This window comes from Sciurus vulgaris (genome assembly GCF_902686455.1).
Source record: "Sciurus vulgaris genome assembly, chromosome: 10".
NCBI classification, from domain to species: domain Eukaryota; kingdom Metazoa; phylum Chordata; class Mammalia; order Rodentia; family Sciuridae; genus Sciurus; species Sciurus vulgaris.
The window spans coordinates 58,716,589-58,737,040 of NC_136470.1; the positions used below are offsets into that span (position 1 = coordinate 58,716,589).

General features: G+C 36.8%; 1 pseudogene across 1 annotated transcript in view; it reads right to left on the reverse strand.

Annotated features, from left to right (window-relative positions):
• The window catches only part of LOC306637631, a 129,978-nt pseudogene that overhangs the window by 49,113 nt on the left and 60,413 nt on the right, over positions 1 to 20,452 (reverse strand). Inside the window, exon 10 of the transcript in view lies at positions 12,114 to 12,229. The product of the transcript in view is annotated as an uncharacterized misc_RNA (transcript). The remainder of the gene's footprint in view (positions 1 to 12,113; positions 12,230 to 20,452) is intronic.

Sequence of the window (20,452 nt, forward strand, 5' to 3'; positions counted from 1 at the left end):
AACACTAGAAAAAATAGGGATAGTGGGAATATTCCTTAACATTGTAAAGGCCATCTATGATAAGCCCATGGTTAATATCATTCTAAATGGTGAAAAACTGAAAGCATTCCCCCTAAAAACTGGAACAAGGCAGGGATGTCCTCTTTCACCACTTGTATTCAATATTGTCCTTGAAACTCTAGCCAGAGCAATTAGACAGACCAAAGAAATTAAAGGGATACAAATAGGAAAAGAAGAACTCAAACTATCCCTATTTGCTGATGATATGATTATATACTTAGAGGAACCAGTAAATTCCACCAGAAAACTTTTAGAACTCATAAGTAAATTCAGTAAAGTAGCGGGATATAAGATCAATGCAAATAAACCTAATGCATTTTTATACATAAGTGATGAATCTTTGGAAAGAATAATTAGGAAAACTGCCCCATTTACAATAGCCTCGAAAAAAATGAAATACTTGGGAATTAATCTCACAAAAGAGGTGAAAGACCTCTACAATGAGAACTACAGAACACTAAAGAAAGAAATTAAAGAAAACCTTAGAAGATGGAAAGATCTTCCATGTTCTTGGATAGGAAGAATTGATATTGTCAAAATGGCCATACTACCTAAAGTGCTATACAGATTCAATGCAATCCCAATTAAAATTCCAATGATGTACCTTACAGAAATAGAGCAAGTAATTATGAAATTCATCTGGAAGAATAAGAAACCCAGAATAGCTAAAGCAATCCTTAGCAGGAAGAGTGAAGCAGGGGGTATCGCAATACCAGATCTTTAACTCTACTACAAAGCAATAGTAACAAAAACGGCATGGTATTGGTACCAAAATAGATAAGTAGATCAATGGTACAGAATAGAGGACATGGACACAAACGCAAATAAATACAATTTTCTCATACTAGACAAAGGGGCCAAAAATATGCAATGGAGAAAAGATAGCCTCTTCAACAAATGGTGCTGGGAGAATTGGAAATCCATATGCAACAGAATGAAACTAAACCCATATCTCTCACCATGCACGAAACTAAACTCAAAATGGATTAAAGACCTCGGAATCAGACCAGAGACCCTGCAGATTACAGAAGAAAAAGTAGGTCTAGACCCTTCAACATGTCGGCTTAGGACTAGACTTCCTCAACAGGACTCACATAGCACAAGAAATAAAAGCAAGAATCAATAACTGGGATAGATTCAAACTAAAAAGCTTTCTCTCAGCAAAGGAAACTATCAGTAATGTGAAGAAAGAGCCTACAGAGTGGGAGAAAATCTTTGCCAATCATACTTCAGATAGAGCACTAATTTCCAGAATCTATAAAGAACTCAAAAAAATCTACACCAAGACTACAAATAATCCAATCATCAAATGGGCTAAGGAAATGAACAGACACTTCACAGAAGAAGATATACAAGCAATCAACAGATATTTGAAAAAATGTTCAACTTCTCTAGTAATAAGAGAAATGGAAATCAAAACTACCCTAAGATTCCATCTCACCCCAATTAGAATGGTGATTATCAAGAATACAAGCAACAATAGGTGTTGTTGAGGATGTGGGGAAAAAGGTACACTCATACATTGCTGGTGGGGTTGCAAATTAGTGCAGCCACTCTGGAAAGCAGTGTTGGAGATTCCTCAGAAAGCTTGGAATGGAACCACCATTTGACCCAGTTGTCCCACTCCTTGGCCTATACCCAAAGGACTTAAAATCAGCACACTACAGAGATACAGCCACATCAGTGTTCATAGCTGCTCAATTCACAATAGCCAGATTGTGGAACCAACCTAGATGTCCTTCAATTGATGAATGGATAAAGAAACTGTGGTATATATACACAATGGAATATTACTCCGCCATAAAGAATGACAAAATTATGGCATTTGCAGGCAAATGGATGAAATTGGAGAATATCATGCTAAGTGAGATAAGCCAATCTGAAAAAACCAAGGGACGAATGATATCGCTAATAAGTGGATGATGACGACACATAATGGGGGGAGGGAGGGGTCAGTGTTAGGGTTAGAGTTAGGGTTAGGGAGGGCGGCAAGAATGAAGGAAGGAAGGAAGGACTGTATAGAGGGAAAAGAGGGGTGGGAGGGGTGGGGGGAAGGGGAAAAAATAACAGAATGAATCAAACAACATTACCCTATGTAAATTTATGATTACACAAATGGTATGCCTTTAGACCATGTACAAACAGAGAAACAACATGTATCCCATTTGTTCACAATAAAAAAAAAGAAATAGGATAGCACCCTAAAAAAAAAAAAAGAAAAAAGAAATAAAGATCTTTATTCTATTGGGTTTTTTTTTTTTTTCTTCCTTACAACTAAGAATGGCAACATGACACTTTGTTTCCCAATGTATAACTAAAGAAAATAGAATACATAGAAGTTAAGTGACTTTTCTCTCAGTCAGTATCTAGGCCAGAATTAGAATTTGAAGATTTTTTCAGATTTTTCAGCCTTCAATGACCGGCAGTATCATTAAATTACAGACATGGAGGTAAAAACCTTATCAAAGAGCATTTCCCAAAGGAACAGGAAACCAAAAATGAAATAATATTAAAGGAGAATTTTTAAAAAAGCAATAAGATTTTGTTTGTTTCTTTTATTTGCAGTGCCAGAAATTGAACTTGGGGACTCAAACAGTTTAGGCAAGAGTTCTAACTGTGAGCCTTACTCCCAGTCCCTCAAGGTGTATTTAATGTATAATACCTACTCATCTGAGAATTCATTCACCTGACAATCTCAACTACCAGAATTTAGGCAAAAATCTGACCAATAGAATGAACGTCAAGTTGAAGCAACTTCCTCTTAAACAGTATCAATTTAATTTTACACAGTTAACAAATTCGGTTTCTTAGTTTCCTTGTCTGCACCAGATCTGAAGTACTAGGAGATTTGCAGCAACAAATCACAATTACTGAAGGAAGGGGGACTACCAAAGTGAACAGACATCTGATACTACTAGAGGCAGGATTATGAGAACAAGGAAAGTAGCAATAAGCACTCTTACTTCTTCTGGTGCAGGAGTGAACAGCTCTACAAATCTTGATAGCATCATTGTGTTATAGCACAGTCAAATCAGTGATGGTCATTAACATCACCTTAACTAATTAGGCATACGTTAAAATGGGGAGAAAAAAGGATAGACTCTATATTAGAATATTTTCCTTCCCATTAAATAAAAGTACCATAGCATAGGGAAAACACATTTCAAGATCATACCAACTAAGTAGTCCACCAGTTCTACAGAGGAGGCGTGACAAAGAAGAAGATGGGGAAAAATGTATGATCTCCACCTCCAGGTAAATGTGATCTCCTTCCAAATAGACATCATAGGATCCAACAGGTTCACCCAAACAACACTGCCCTTGAATCAAACATTTCTGAAATATTTCTTCAGCAAAAATTTTGGAAACTTTTAGAAATGACAAAGATAACAAAATTTGAGTTATAGGTAAATGGAAAACTTTGTTGTTTTGATTTGGGATTAAGTAAAGCATCATTTGGAGACAAGCCTAATAAACATGATAGATAATCACCTGGAAGTTATTATTGTGCCTGAAAATAAAGCATATTCACACAGTGAGATTGATTTTCTTATTTGACTCACAATGTTTCAGAAGATAAGTATCAAAAAGAAAATTCTAAAATTATTTTTAATAGTGGTGACATTGTTGAGAAATTTATTTAGCTCCAGGGGAAAATTATCTGATTGTGTGTAAGCGTTTGTGTGTGTGTGTTAAAATTGTTATATTTTTAATTACTTTCTAGCATGGTAATATAGTATAAAACAATCACATGGTGTAAAATCTATAAATAATTATGTGCTATCAAATGTTTTGAGGACACAGTGGCTTAGAACTTACTGATTTTCAGTGCAATTGTCTTCTCATCACAAAGAATAATAATCACAAAATTAAATTACTAACTCTGATTGTATATCATTGGTCATGCTCTGTGCTTGCCACTTAAAGTACAGTTGCAATTAATAATGTTAGCCAAAATGTTGTCAGGAAGATTAATGAGTGAAAAATACATGTCCAGGATTTTAGCTCAATGCCCGGAGTTCACAGCAAACATTGAACAAATTAGCTAATCATTTTTATTATCCTCATAAGGAATTATAAGTTTAAAAAGCAATTTTTCTCAGGGCACACATCTGTGGTAGGTAGTTTAACTTCCTAGACACTATTCTTTTCTCCCTCTGTCTATAGTTGGCAAGGGTATGGATGCCTTCATGTAGAAGTTGTCAAGGAAGCACCAATCATTACACAGGGGTCTAAATACAGGTATAGGCATTTGATAAATAATCACCTAAAGCAAACTTACCTGAAGCAGAGCCCCCAGTTCTTTCTCATTCTCTATCTGTCAATTTATCTTACTCATTTATAATTCTTTCTTATTTAGAAAAATATGAAAGTCAGAATGTTTAGAATAAAACATTTAAAAAATATTTTTATGTTTTTGTGAATTTCTTTCTCTCTTTCCCTTTCTTTTTCTCTTTCCCTTTCAATCTTTCTTTCTCCCTTTCTCTTTCTTTCTTTTCTTTTCTTTCCCAGAGATTGAACACATGGGTACTTAACCACTTAGGAGCTGCGGTCAGGGTGGAGGCCACACAGTCCAGGTGCTGAGCCTGGATGTGTGAGGACTGCGGCCTGGCCATTGAGCCACATCCCTAGCCTGTTTTATTTTTTTGTTTTGAGACAGGGTCTCACTAAGTTGCTCAGGGCTTAAATTGCTGAGACTGGCTTTGAACTTGCAATTCTGCTGCCTCAGTCTCCCAAACTGCTGTGATTATAGGCATGCGCTACCACACTACCAGACCTTCAAAGAAGAACTAACACCAATCCTCCTCAAATTATTCCATAAAATAGAAAAAAGAGGAAACTCTTCCAAACTCATCCTATGAAGTTAGTATCACCCTGATACCAAAACCAAAGACATGTTGAGGAAAAAAAAAAACTTCAGACCAATAATCCTCATGAACATAGATGCAAAAATTCTTAATAAAGTACTGGTAAATTGCATACAAATACACAATAAAAAGATACTGCACCATCAAGTGGGGTACATCCCAGGGATGCAAGGTTGGTTCAACATACAGAAAACAATAAACATAATTCATCACATCAATAGATTTAAAGACAAGAATCACATGATTATCTCAATGGATCAGGAAAAGCATTTGGCAAAATACAGCGTCCATTCATGTTGAAAACAATAGAAAAACCAGGGATAGTAAGAACATACCTCAACATTGTAAAAGCTATATGCACTAAACCCAAGGCCAACATCATTTTAAATAAAGAAAATTTGAAAGCATTCCCTCTAAAATCTAGAACAAGATAAGAATGCCTTCTTACACCACTTCTATTCAACACTGTCCTTGAAACAACAGCCAGAGCAATTACACAGAAGAAAGAAATTGAAGGAATATAAATAGGAAGAATTCAAACTATCCCTATTTGCAGATGACATGATTATATATTTAGAAGACCCAGAAACTCCACCAGGAAATTTCTAGAACTCATAAGTGAATTCAGCAAAGTAGCAGAATATAAAATTAACACCCATAAATTAATTGTATTCCTATACAACAGTGATAAATCAACTGAAAGATAAATTAGGAAAACTACCCCATTCATGACAGCCTTGAAAAAAAATATATTTGGGAATCAATCTAACAAAAGAGGTGAAAAACCTCTACTATGAAAACAACACAATACTGAAGAAAGAAATTGAAGAAGACCTTAGAAGATGGAAAGATCTCCCATGCTCTTGGATAGGCAGAATTAACATTGTCAAAATGGTTATACTACCAAAAGCACTATACAGATTTAGTGAAATTCCTATTAAAATCCCAATGAAATTCTTCATAAAATAGAAAAAGCAATCATTAAATTCATTTAGAAAAATAAGAGGCCCAGAATAGTCAAAGCAATCCTTAGTGAGAAAAGTGAAGCAGGGGCATCACAATACCAGAACTTAAACTGTACTACAGAGCCACAGTAACAAAAACCACATGGTATTGGCACCAAAACAGACACATAGTCCAATAGTACAGAATAGAATACATAGAGACAAACCCACATAAATACAGTTATTTCATACTAGACAAAAGTGCCAAAAACATTCATTGGAGAAAAGATAACCTATTCAACAAATGGTGCAGGAAAACTGGAAATCCATATGTAGCAGAATGAAATTGAATGCCTATCTCTCACCCTGCACAAAATTCAACTCAAAGTAGATCAAGGATATAGGTATTAGACCAGATAATCTACACCTAATAGAAGAAAAAGTAGGCCCAAATCTCTATCACATCAGCTAAGGAAGTGAATTCCTTAATAAGACTCCTAAAGTGCAAGAAGTAAAATCAAGAATCAACGATAGGATTTTTATCAAACTAAAAAGCTTCTTCACAGCAAAGGAAACAATCAAGAATATGAAAGAGCCTACAGAATGAGAGAAAAGCTTTGCCACCTGTATTAATGCTCAAATAGAGCATTAATATCTAGGATATATAAAGAACAAAAAACAATACCAAAAAAAAAAAATCAATAAATGAGCAAAGGAACTGAACAGACACTTCACAGAGAAAAAAAAAAATACAAATGGTCAACAAATTTCTCAGAAAACTTGGAATGGAACCACCATTGGACCCAGTTGTCCTACTTCTCAGTACATACCTGAAAAACTTAAAATAAGCATACTCTAGTGACATGACCACATCAATGTCTATAGCAGCTCAATTCACAATAGCTAAGCTATTGAACCAACCTAGATGCCCTTCAACAGATGAATGGATAAAGAAAATGCAGAATGTGTGTGTATATATATATCACACAATGGAATGTTACTCAGCCATAAAGAAGAATGAAATTATGGCATTTACTGATAAATAGATGGAAGTGGGGACTACCATGCTAAGTGAAATAAACCAATCCCCAAAAAACAAAGGCTGAATGTTCTCTCCGATATGCTGATGCTAACATACAATAAGGGCGAGGTGAAGGAAGAATAGAATTACTTTGGATTAGACAAAAAGGAATGAATGGAAGGGGGGGGATAGGGATAGAAAACAATTAATTGGACATAACTTTCCTATGTTCATATATGAATATACAATCAGTGTAACACCACATCATATACAACTAAAAGGATGAGAAGTTATACTCGATGTATATATAGTATGTCAAAATACATCCTACTGTCATGTATAACTAAAAAGAACAAAAAATTTAAAAAAAATTTAAATAATAGGAATAACACATGATTTTATTCTCATTGTAAAAATTCACTGTCTAAAATCTTCTTTGCTATTTTACCCAATCTGTTTTCTTCCTGGAGGGAACCACTGTTCATGTACTTGGTATGAATTCATCTAGATATTTTTCTAATATGTTTGTTTTTATAAGTGTGTATATAGCTGTAGAAATTGCTTCATTTTCTTCACTGTGAAAGGCACACAATTTATATGTGTACATATAAATGTACAGAATTATAACTTAACCCACATATGTGATTCAGCATAGAAACATCTCCTTAACATATTTTATATTTAGACATCTTGTAGTTTATCTATGATTTTCCCCATTAAGGAGCACTCAGAACTTTCTCAACATTTTGCTTGGACAAATAATGCTGTGCACATACATTGAGAGTGTTTCTCTGGAGCAGACACTGGGCAGGGAATTTCTGGATAGAGGTACATGCTTAAAAACATGCAATAACCCTGCCTTTTGCTCTCCAATGTCAGTGTGAGATCATTACTTCTCTACAGTTGCCCTTATTGTATACTTCTAAATTTTCATGTAGAATAAATTACTATTTGTTTCATTCTGAATGTCTTTGTTCACTACTAATGACAGCATCTTTTCAATTACTAGTACTTAAAAATGACCAGGAAACTAAATAAACTATTTGTCCTTTGCCCATTTCTCTAATGGGGTGTTTATCTAGTTAAACTATAGATTTTCTTTTAATTTTTTTTTTGTATTTATTTTTTACATCTGTTACATTTTTCTCACTTTATAACTTGTCTCAACTTTACTAAAATTTTGATGAAGTCAAATTGATCAATATATTCCTTTTAGATTTTGATTTTCTGTGACTTGTTAAAAATGACTTACTGTGTCTATTTCCCAAAACTTACCATCTCTATTTTTTTCTGATTTGACTTTTAAATCATAGTGACAACACTTAACATGAGTTCTACCCTCTTAATAAACTCCTAAGTGCAGAATATGATATTGGTACAGCAGATTGCTAGAATATAATCACCTTGTATAGCTGAAATTTTATACCTAATGAACAAAAACTCTTCATTTCCTCGTCCTTTCAGCCCCTGGAAACCACCATTCTGTAAGTTCATCTCTACAAGTTTGATTGTTTAAAAAAACCTCATATTGTCCAGTATTTGTCCTTTTGCATCTGGCCAATTTCTCTTAGCATAATGTCCTCCAGGTTCATCCATGTTGTTGTGTGTGGCAGCATTTCCATCTTTTCTAAGGATGAGTAATATTTTATTTTATGTATCTATCACTTTCTTTGTCTTTTCAAACACTGATGGATATTTAGGTTGCTCCCATATTTTAACTGTTGTGAATAATGTTGTATCATCTAACGGTGATATGACTGTTTTTATATTAAACTCTTCAATGCAACTGGATTTTGGATGTATGAATAACATGAGATAGAAATTTAACTTTTATTTTAGAAAATATGTAGTCAATGATCTCAACATAATTTATTGTCTATTATATGCTATTATCACTAAATTGGAATATCATCTTTATCATGAATTAAGTTTCAAATACATATACATTCACTTAGAGAAAAAATTAATAATAAAGTTTAACTTCCTGTAAATATAGATTCTCTAAAACTCTGAAGATCTTTGACCAGTGGCCTAAGCTGAAACATAATCTTCAAAATTGAATGCTAAGGGAACTCTATCATCGTTTTGCCTTACACTGTTCAATTGCATTTTTGGGTTACCTATTTCAACTTTTCCAAACACTGATCAGGTTTAGTGACCTATAGGTAGAATACTAGTCAAGTTTCAAAAAAGCATACATAATGGCAACATATGTGCACAAACAAAAGCCAGAATTGCAAAGTTGCTCACTTGACTCTTCTTTTCTTTACTGTGGCCCCTTATTCTTGATATATTCCCAACTTTAATCTGGTCTTGTCTCATGTTTGGACTCACTATTTGCCCCTGGCATGGTATAGTCTAAATAAGTTGGAAATCTTTAGTGGTTCAAAAAAAAAAAAAAAAGTCTAGTTAGAGGAAAACAAAGGGACAAGGTAAGAAATACACTTCTCACTAACTGGTATAACTATAAACTGAGAAAGCCACCTTCATGCCAATGTTTAAAGCAGCACAATTCACAATAGCTAAGCTCTGGAACAAAACTAGGTGCCTCACAACAGATGACTGGATAAAGAAAATGTGGTATATATACATGATAAATATTTCTCAGACATAAAGAAGAATGACATTATGGCATTTGCAGGCAAATAGATGGAACTGGAGACCATCACGCTAAGTGAAATAAACCAGACCCAGAAAATGAAAGTTTGAATGTTTTGTCTGATAAGTGGAAGCTAGACCAAAATAATGAAAGAAAGAGAAAAGAAAAGAAAGTGGGGTAGAATTCCACTAAAGCCGAAGAGAGATCAGTGGAATAGAGAAAAGGGATTGAGGGAGAGTGGGGAGGACTGGGAAAGGGACAGATGGCAGAATGAATCTGACCTAACTTTCCTATTTACATATATGAATACACCACAGTGAATCTCACCTTTGTGTATATTCACAAGGCACTAATAAAAAAAGAACACTATAAATAAATAGAAGATAGAACAGTAGAGGAAAGGGAACAGGGGAGAGGAAAGGGAAGTTCTGGGGTCTACAGTAGAGTAAATTTTATTCCATGCATTATAATTATGTTGAAATGAACCCAAATATCATGTATTCCTAAAATAACTAATAAAAATCAATAACCCAAATAAATACAATTTTCTCATACTAGACAAAGGTGCCAAAAATATGCAATGGAGAAAAGATAGCCTCTTCAACAAATGGTGCTGGGAGAATTGGAAATCCATATGCAACAGAATGAAACTAAACCCATATCTCTCACCATGCACGAAACTAAACTCAAAATGGATTAAGGACCTCGGAATCAGACCAGAGACCCTGCAGATTATAGAAGAAAAAGTAGGTCCAAATCTTCACCTTGTTGGTCTAGGATCAGACTTCCTTAACAGGACTCCCATAGCACAAGAAATAAAAGCTAGAATCAACCACTGGGATAGATTCAAACTAAAAAGCTTTCTCTCAGCAAAGGAAACTATCAGCAATGCGAAGAAAGAGCCTACAGAGTGGGAGAATATCTTTGCCAATCATACTTCAGATAGAGCACTAATCTCCAGAATCTATAAAGAACTCAAAAAACTCTACTCCAAGAATTCAAATAATCCAGTCGACAAATGGGCTAAGGAAATGAATAGACACTTCACAGAAGAAGATCTACAAGCAATCAACAAACATATGGAAAAATGTTCAACATCTGTAGTAGTAAGAGAAATGCAAATCAAAACCACCCTAAGATTCCATCTCACCCCAATTAGAATGGCGATTATCAAGAATACGAGCAACAACAGGTGTTGGCGAGGATGTGGGGAGAAAGGTACACTCATACATTGCTGGTGGGGCTGCAAATTAGTGCAGCCACTCTGGAAAGCAGTGTGGAGATTCCTTAGAAAACTTGGAATGGACCCTCCATTTGACCCAGCTATCCCACTCCTTGGCCTATACCCAAAGGACTTAAAATCAGCATACTACAGAGATACAGCCACATCAATGTTCATAGCTGCTCAATTCACAATAGCCAGACTGTGGAACCAACCTAGATGCCCTTCAATTGATGAGTGGATAAAGAAACTGTGGTATATATATACAATGGAATATTACTCAGCCATAAAGAATGATAAAATTATGGCATTTGCAGGCAAATGGATGAAATTGGAGACTATCATGCTAAGTGAGATAAGCCAATCTCAAAAAGCCAAAGGACGAATGATATCGCTAATAAGTGGAGGATGACACATAATGGGGGGGAGGGAAGGGTTAGTGTTAGGGTTAGAGTTAGGGTTAGGGAGGGGGGCAAGTATGGAGGAAGGAAGTACTGTATAGAGGGTAAAGAGGGGTGGGAGGGGTGGGGGGAAGGGAAAAAATAACAGAATGAATCAAACAACATTACTCTATGTAAATTTATGATTACACAAATGGTATGCCTTTATGCCATATACAAGCAGAGAAACAACATGTATCCCATTTGTTTACAATAAAAAAAAATAAAAATAAAAAATAAAAGGCAAAAAACAAACAAAAAAATCAATAAATAATCTTCAAATAATTTAAAAAGAAAAGAATCCATGTGAGGGCTGGAAATGAGGTACAGTGGTAGCATACTTGCCTAGCATGCATGAGACCCTGGGTTCGAAGCCCAGTCCAACAAAAATACATACATATGTGCATAAATACTTAAACAAAAAAAGCAAATTGAGTTTCCTCAATTTTGATTGTTGCCATGTTTTGCTTTAGATTTTAGGGCTTAATATTTATGTAGTAAATTAGTTGACAAAACCTACACAAGTACTAATGAAGTTATAGCTATCAAATATTATTGAACAGATCAGAGGGTCTAGTAGTAGATGAAAATCAATTATTTTTGCATTTTATGCCATTACTCTCATCATGAGTAAAAATAAGTGCATTTCTGAGTTTTAATTTGTAGGCTCAAATTCCAACTAATTCACATCTCACGTGCCTTACACCTTTGATTCTCATCTGCTAGTCAGATACACTGTCATCTTTAGATTATGCATTTACTCTTTATAATTATTCAATAAAGCCTATCAAAGAAGAAAAATTAAACATTTCCTAGTCTATTGTCATTGCCTGAGGTCTTAGGATACCTGCCTAGAGTCCTAAGGATAAGTGGAATGAGAGAACTGCTCCTTTTACCTCCTTTCCTGATCCTCATATCAATAGAAAGATGCTTACTTCCTGAGCTACTCTGCTAGCTACTGTTGGCTGCTCTCCAGATTCTCCACAGTTTCCTGGTTCACCTTTAAATCATTCTCTAGTTTGTGCTTTTCCCTTTCACAGTTCATTCTTGCTTTCCTCTCAAGGGCACCCTCCAGCTGTCAAAAGAAGATATTAATTAACCAAACAATAGGTGTAGTGTATACTTAAGTAAATATGTTCATGAACCACTTACCTTTGGGAAGAAAAATATAAGCACAGATTCCAAAAACGATGCCCAGTTACATAGATATGTTGCATAACTATGTTGCATAAATGTTGTATGCACCAATATGTTAACAAAAGAATCTAGAAATCAGTGATGGAAGAAAACTCTAGAGATTATGAATTCTGAGTTGTATCCCAGGAAAGCAATGAGTAGACCCTTGTTTGATCATTTTCTAGTTGTGGGAAGCTCACTTCTTCACATTGGCAGCTCATCTCACAGAAGGGTAAGTCCATTTACTCAGGAATGTTTCTTTACAAGTTGTAAAAATATTCTTTGTAAATTCTACTCGCAAGTCCAAACTCTGTAGCCTAGAGCAATATCCAGCAAATCTGTCTCCAGGTAATAACTGATGACTAATTTGAAGCCCTCCAAGGTCTCCCAACTCAGAATCACTGGTCCTTTCAAACACCATGGCATGATTCTACGTTCCCTTTGCCCTCTTGCTACCCTCTTCTAGTTCACAGCTTTATGACAATATTCTGATCCCCACCAAGTTAGTCATTACAGGTTTATCTGGATTAATATTGACAACAGGGATACAGAGATTAGTTTAGCAAGAAGTTAGTTAACAGTTACAGTATGAATTTCTGTTTATTAATATGTTTACTTTTTAGCAATGGAAGATATTTCCTATAATCAGCAAAAGATATGAAATTCAAATTGGGTAGGGAGGGAGAATTTCTGGAAGATGTATATATAAAGACATGAAAGCATATAAACCCCGGGTACTATAGACTGAATGTATCCCCTGCCCCCAAAATACGTATGTGGAATTCCTAATCTCCAAGATGATGATAGGACATTAGGAGATAGGACCCACGAAGACAGAGCCCTCATGAATGGGATTAGTTGCTGTTACTGAAGAAATTCCAGAGAGGTCTGTCAATCCTTATGTGAGGACACAGCAAGAAGATGGCCATGTGTGAAGGAGGAAGCAGTCCCTTATCAGACATTAGATCTACGAGCTGTCAGTCTCTGTAAAACTGTGAAAAATAATTTCTGTTGGTTATAAACCACAAGTCTATGCCAGTTTGTCTTAGCAGCATGAATGGACTAGGACATGGTTCTAGTCATCTTTTTGTGACACTGTGACTAACACACCTGACAAGAACAACTTAGAGGAGGGCAAGTTTATTTGGAGCTTATGATTTCAGAGCTTTCAGTCCACAGAGGGCTAACCATCGCTCTGGGCTCAAGGTGAGGCAGTACATCATGGGGGAAGGGCAGCAGTGTTAGGAAGAAGGGAGCAGGGGACACGTGATGCACCTTTCCAGGGCACACCCTCAGTGACCCACCTCTTTCAGCCATGCCCCACCTGCCGACAGTTACCACCCAGTCAGTCCATTCACACTAGAATGGATGCATTAGGTTACAGCTCCCACAAAGAAATCATTTCACTTCTGACCATTCCTGCATTAACACAGGAGATCTGGGGGAGACATCTCACATCCAAACCATAAGAAACACCAAAGAGAATGTGTCTGCACACACACACACACACACACACACACACACACACACACACACACACACAAATACACATATAATTTCTTATAAAGAGGTTTGTGAGATATGCCATTAGTAGAAATAGGAAGAAAAATAAGATAAATAACAGGAGTAACAGAGGACATTTATAGAGAGACAAGAGGAAAAAGAAGATAATAAAAAAAATCTACTTTTTTAGCAGTTTAATAAAAACTTAGCTTTGGAGACTAATATGAAAATTAATATACCCACATTGTCAGTGGCTGAGAGAGAAATAAAGAATTATGAACCTATTCATTGAGACTGGTCTGAAACATTTTGATTTCACAGGGTGTTTAGAGGCAAAACAGGGCTTCACCTTTAGAATGTCACCAGTAGTTTTCAACAACATAAGTAAGACATAGCTTGTGACTAATATATATTTCAACAAAAAATAAAACTCAACACACCAATGAAAAATGAAACTTCAAAAGCAACATGGCCTTTAAAACCAGTCCCTCAACACCAGTGTCAAACAGAGTACCAGCATATCTGCGGAGCAACACCAGATTCTGTGGGAGCTTTGGGAAAAGGCCAGTCATTCAGAGTCATAACCCTTCACTCTTCATTTCTTTGTTCTCCGATGGCCCAGGATTGTGTGAAGCCATATTAAAAAACTTATGGACTATTTGCTAGGCCTCACGTATACTGTGGGGGTTCAGTGTAAGTTAAGAAAAAGTAAACAGTTCTACTTCTAAATACTGAGGGAAACATACTATGCTAGGTTTTTTGGAAAATGTCAAGATAAATTAACTAATTGAAAAACCAGACTATGCAGGTGTCAGAATACAGGTGGTGTTACAGTTTGTAGATATGGTACCCCCTAAAATCTCATGTGTGAGACAATGCAAGAATTTTCCAAGGTAAAATGATTAGGTTATGAGAGTCTTAACCTAATGAATGCACTAATCCACTGATGGATTAAGTGGGCACTAACTGTGGGCCAGTAGGATATGGCTAAGGAAGATAGGTCACTGGGAGTGTGATTGGGGTTTATATTTGTTCCTAATGAGCAGACCTCTTTCTTTGCTGTTTGCCATGTCCTGAGCTGCTTTTCTTTTCCATACCCTTCCACCATGATGTTCTGCCTCACTTGACCCCAGAGCAATGGAGTCAGCCATCTGTAGACTGAGACCTCTGAAACCATGAGCATCACATAAAATTTTCCTCTTCTAAAATTGTTCCTGTCAGGTCTTTTGGTCACAGCTGTGAAAAATCTGATGAAAACAGGTGCCCTGCATGTGACTCTGCCACAGAGAAGAACCAGAGTAACAAAGGAAAGGCTATTTCAAGTAGAGTAATTGAGAGGGAACTCTGGAAATCGGTAGGAAGTGAAGGGAACCCTAAACAGCATGAAGAACTTGAAAGACAAACTGGAGTAAAGAAAAAACAATTCATACCTTCAACCCTGGCTTCCCAACTGTGGCAGAGGTTGTGGGTGGAGCAGGTGTGACTCGAGACTTCCAGGAAAAGGAGAGCAGGAAAGTGCCAGCAACCCAGTCACAGCAGTTGTCCTAACTGCAGGAAAATTCCATGGCCGTTATAAGCTTTAAGTCCAGTTCAGGGAGCAGGGTGCTCTCAGAGTGACTTCTCTGCTTCAAAGAATGAATCTACATTGGTACTTCGAACTTTCAGAACCCAAGCTACTATAGTAACCACTGCCTTATGCCATCTTGACTTAGGGCCTGGCAACCAGTCTCCCTGACACTATTAGAATTCTTGGGTCAATGTATACCTCAGTGAGTGAAGACAGTACCCTCAAACACCCTGCAGCTTCAGGACCAGCAGCTGCCATAACCACAGGCAGGAATCCCCCAACTGTGCTTGCACAACAGGAACTATGGAAGATCTTCTCAGCCCACAAGCTTGAAACTGTAGCTACTATTGCAAAATCCTGAATTCACTTGTCTGTCCATTGGGGGCTGGGAAAACTCCCAGTTGAGTCCCGTAGCTTCAGGAATGTGGTTACCAGTGGCCCCAATCCCCAGCACCCCTGTACTCCTTCCCAGCCTATGGCCCAGGGACAGCAGCTGCTAGTACAAAAAACCTTGACAACATTCAAACTTGCCTCTGGGTACCAGGAGAATATTCAATCTGTGTTCTGTAACGTCATGTCAGTGGCTGCCAACATCACAAGTCTTGTCCACACTAGAGCTTTTCTTGTGTGACCTAGGGGCATTCTCATCCACACCATGTACTTAGAGAACTAGAGTCATAAGTACCACCCATGTACAAAGTGTGGAATATTAAGAAGGTCTCTTCCATGTCCTACAACTCCAACAGTGTGGATACCAAAACAGGCCCCAACAATACCCACACATACACCAGAGAAGGTAGGGAAAGTACCTTCCACAGTCATAACTTTGGACCACTGCTGCCAGTGCCAAAAGCCCTGATATAGCTTGTGCTTGTCCCTTTGGATCTGGAGAAGATGTCATCTGGATCCCTCTGTTTTATAAAAGTGATTAACAGCATAATAAGCACTAGAACCAATAGCAATCACTGCACAAGACCTAGGGAAGGTCATATTTGTGTTCTAAAACATCAAGTCCCTGATTACCAGTATCACAGAATCAAGAATTGATTGTGCTCATCTGCAGGACCTGGGAAAGGCCCCATCCCATCCTCTAGGTGCTGAACTGTGACTAAGTACCACAGGTCCAGTAATCCCCTGCATCCATCTTGAGGGCCCTTGGTAAGTTATCCTTCACATCCTGTGGCTTGGGGACTACGGTTGTCACTTGTGACTGTCCTGAGGGACCTCTAAATTGTCCTCTCTACATCCCATACCAAGTCTCTGACAGTTGCCACCTCAAGCTACAGTGCCATCAGGGCTCAACTCTGTGGAGTCTGGGGACACACCTTTTGGAAGTCTATGTATGTCCACTGCAAAGTCATACAGTCACCTTCCTGAACTGCTATACTCAGGAATATTGAGGCACTCATAGACATTGCTGATATCAATCAAAGAAGAAGAAATTACATAGAGACTATGCTTTTGAGCTCCCCTATTAATCAAGTCCAGTTGACATCCTGTATCCCATCTAAATGAAGATATATTTTCCCACAAAAACTACTTCAAAATATTGGAAGGCATAAATGATATACCAGATGTGCAGACATCAATGTAAGAACAGAAGAAACATGAAAGGCAATGTGACACTTCCAAAGGAGAATAATAATTCTTCAGAAATAGATCCCAGTTTGAAGAAAATCTATGATGTACCTGAAAATTAATTTAAGATAACAATACAAAGTAAACTGTTATGCAGATAGAGGGTGTTTCCCAAAAACTCATGTGTGAGACAATGTAAACATTTTCCAAGGTGAAATGATTAGATGATGAGAGTTTTAACTCAATCAATACATTAATCCACTGATAAATTAATTGGGCACTAATTATAGGCAAGTAGGGTGTGGCTGAGATAGGTAGGTCACTGGGAGTGTGACTTTGGGGTTTATACTTTGTCCCTGGTGAGCAGAGTTCTGTTTCCTATTCCCATGTCCTGAGTCATTTTCCTCTGCCATTATGCTCTGTCTCACCTTGGACCCAGAGTTACAGAGCTGGCCATGTGTGGACTGAGACCTCCAAAACCATGATTCCCAAATAAATAAACTATCCCTCTTCTATGTTGTTCTTGTCAAGTCTTCTGGTCATAGTGATTTAAAAAAAAAAAAAAAAAAAAGCTGTCTAAAACAAATTGGTTTCAAGAAGTGAGGCTGTTGCTATGATTAACCTTACCAAATAGTTTAGAAGCTTTTGGAGTTTTTTGGAATTTAGAGGAGGAATTTTGAAAAATTTAGAGATGCAAGCAGAAAAACTTTAGAATGTTGTAAGTGGAGTTTAATAAGTGATTCTGGTGATAGCTCAGAAGACAAAAATGTCAATAGGACTTGGATACTAAAGACTGGGCTCATGATGTTTCAGAGGAGAAGGAGGACTCTACTGGAAATTGGACTAGAAGCTATTCATATTATATTCTGGCAAAGAAGTTGTCTACATTTTGCCCATATTCTGAGACTTTTTGTGAAGTTAAATTTAAAGATTGTGTATTAATTAATCAGGTCCAAGAAATTTTAAGGTAGTACAGAATTCAGGTGGTGGCATGGACATTACTGGTGGTTTTTAACCAAGTTACTGTAATAATCAGGAGCAGAAAACAGAAAAGAAAGAGTTGAAAAACTCTGAATTTGGCAAGAAAATTGCAAGTAAATCTGGGGATAAGGAAGATGTAATTGTTAAAGACATTAGAGTCACTAAAGAAATGCTAAATACTTTGCACAGACACAGTATTAAAGATAGTTTGAGGACATCTCCACACCCACCTCAGACTCAAAGGTCTAATAAGTAAAAATTATTTGAGACCATGTTGGGGGGGACCCTTCTTTCACAGTAACCTAGAAAGGTTTTTAAGAATGCTCAGCCACCCAGACATCAGATGTTGCAGCAGTCATGGTTCCAGGAGGTTTTGCTACTGCTCAAGATGGTGGCAGACCTCGACATCAACCACGTGGTGCTAGTTCTCCAAGGAAGACCTGGGAGGACAAGCAAAGTGTAGCAGGGTTGGAGTCCTTATGGGCAGCCCCTGAGAGGGCGATGCCTGAAGATGTGAGAAGGAAGCCAAAGTTACAATGGAGACCCCTGAGATTAAGAGATGCCAATAATGTAGGATGTCTGACAAAGAAAGTTGCATTAATCAAGCCAAAATAAGGTAACAGAGAGGCCATAGGATGCCACCAGCAAGGCCATAAGGGCAAAGCTACACAAACTCTTTGGAGAGAACATAATAATGCCATATTACCCAGATGCTGGGTTTGGAGCTATAGGACATGTTTGCCCTGCTGAATTTTGGTCTTGCTTTTATCTTATCCTTTCTTTCTATGCCCCTATTTCTCCCTTGTGGAATGGAAATTTTACACTGTGCCATTATATATTGAATATATGTAACTTGCTTTTAATTTTCACAGGTGCTTACATTTAGAGTTTGCCTTGAGTTCTGGAGATTTTGGACTTGAACTTCTGAACAATACTGCAACTATTTAGACTATGGCATCTCTTGGAAAAGGACAAAATACCTTTTGCATTGTGAGATGGGCATGAGCTTTGGGAACCAGGGAAGAAATGTTATGATTTAGATGTGAGGTGTCCCCCAAAAGCTCATGTGTGACATAATGCAAGAAAGTTTAGAGGTGAAATGATTGGATTATGAGAACCTTTATCTAATTAATGTATTAATCCACTTGAATTGGTAACTGTAGGCAGTAGAAGCAGGTAGGAGTAGGGTGTGATTGGAGGAGGTGAGTCACTGAGGGTGTGCCTTTGGGGTTTATATTTTTTCCCTGGTGAGCAGAGCTCATGTACTGCTTCCCGATTGTGATGTTCTGAAATGTTTTTTTCCTGGATCGCTTCACCTCCAGACCAGAGCTATGGAGTCAGCCAACTGTGAACTGAACCTCTGAAACTGTGGACCAAATAAAACTTTTCCTCCTCTAATTGTTCTTCTCAGGTCTTTTGATCACAGTGATGAAAAGGCTGAATAAAATAAACTCGGTGATATTCAAGAGAACACAGAAAAACAACATAAAGAAGTGAGAAAAACAATTCAGGATATGAATGAGAGATTTACCAAAGAAATAGAAATCATAAAATGGAAACAATCAGAAATCATGGGGCTAAAATATCCATTAAATTAAATAAATAATACCATACAGAGCTTCCACAACAGTCTACAACAAGCAGAAGAAAGAATTTCTGAACTTAAAGACAAGTCTTTCAAATTGGCCCAGTTGGTCCAAATAATGAAGAATGAAATTTAGAGGACACAATTAAGCAGAGAAATATTGTGGGAATTCTAAAAGGTGAAGAAAATATTTCATGAAATATTTTTGGAAGTTGAAAACTTCCAAAATCTTCAAAGAGATATGGACATCTAAATCTAAGAATCTTAAAGGAATCCAGCTCAATTCAAACAAACCAGGCCTTCACCAAGGCATAATATGGTCAAACTGTCCAAAGTACAACAAAAAACAAGAGAAAAGTAGCAAGTCACATATAAGGGAGATCCCATTAGACTTAGCCAGAAGAGAATAAGATAAGATATTTGAAATACTAAAAACAAACAAACAACAACAAAAAAAAAACACCCTGCAACCAAGAATACTATATCCAGAAAAATCATATTTCAAAAGTGAATAAGAAATAAAGTTTTACCTAGTTATTCCTTCAGCAGATGCTGAAGGAATTTACTGCCACTCAACCATCCCTGTAAATAAAAACTTAAAGGTGTCCTTACTGGGAATGAAAGGATGATAAATACCAAAATGAAAACACACTAGAAGAACAAATACATGAATGAGAAAGATAATAAAACATCAATACAACAGAAAACTATCCAATCACAAAAATATACAATAATAAAGGTAGAAAGGAATAAAATGTACAGGACAAAAAGAATATAATTAACAAAATGACAAGAGGAAGTTCATACTATCAATAATAACCGTGAATGTAATTGGATTAGACTCACCAATCAAAAGACAAACTGACAGAATAGATTATAAAACCCAGAATTAACTGCATGGTTGGCTT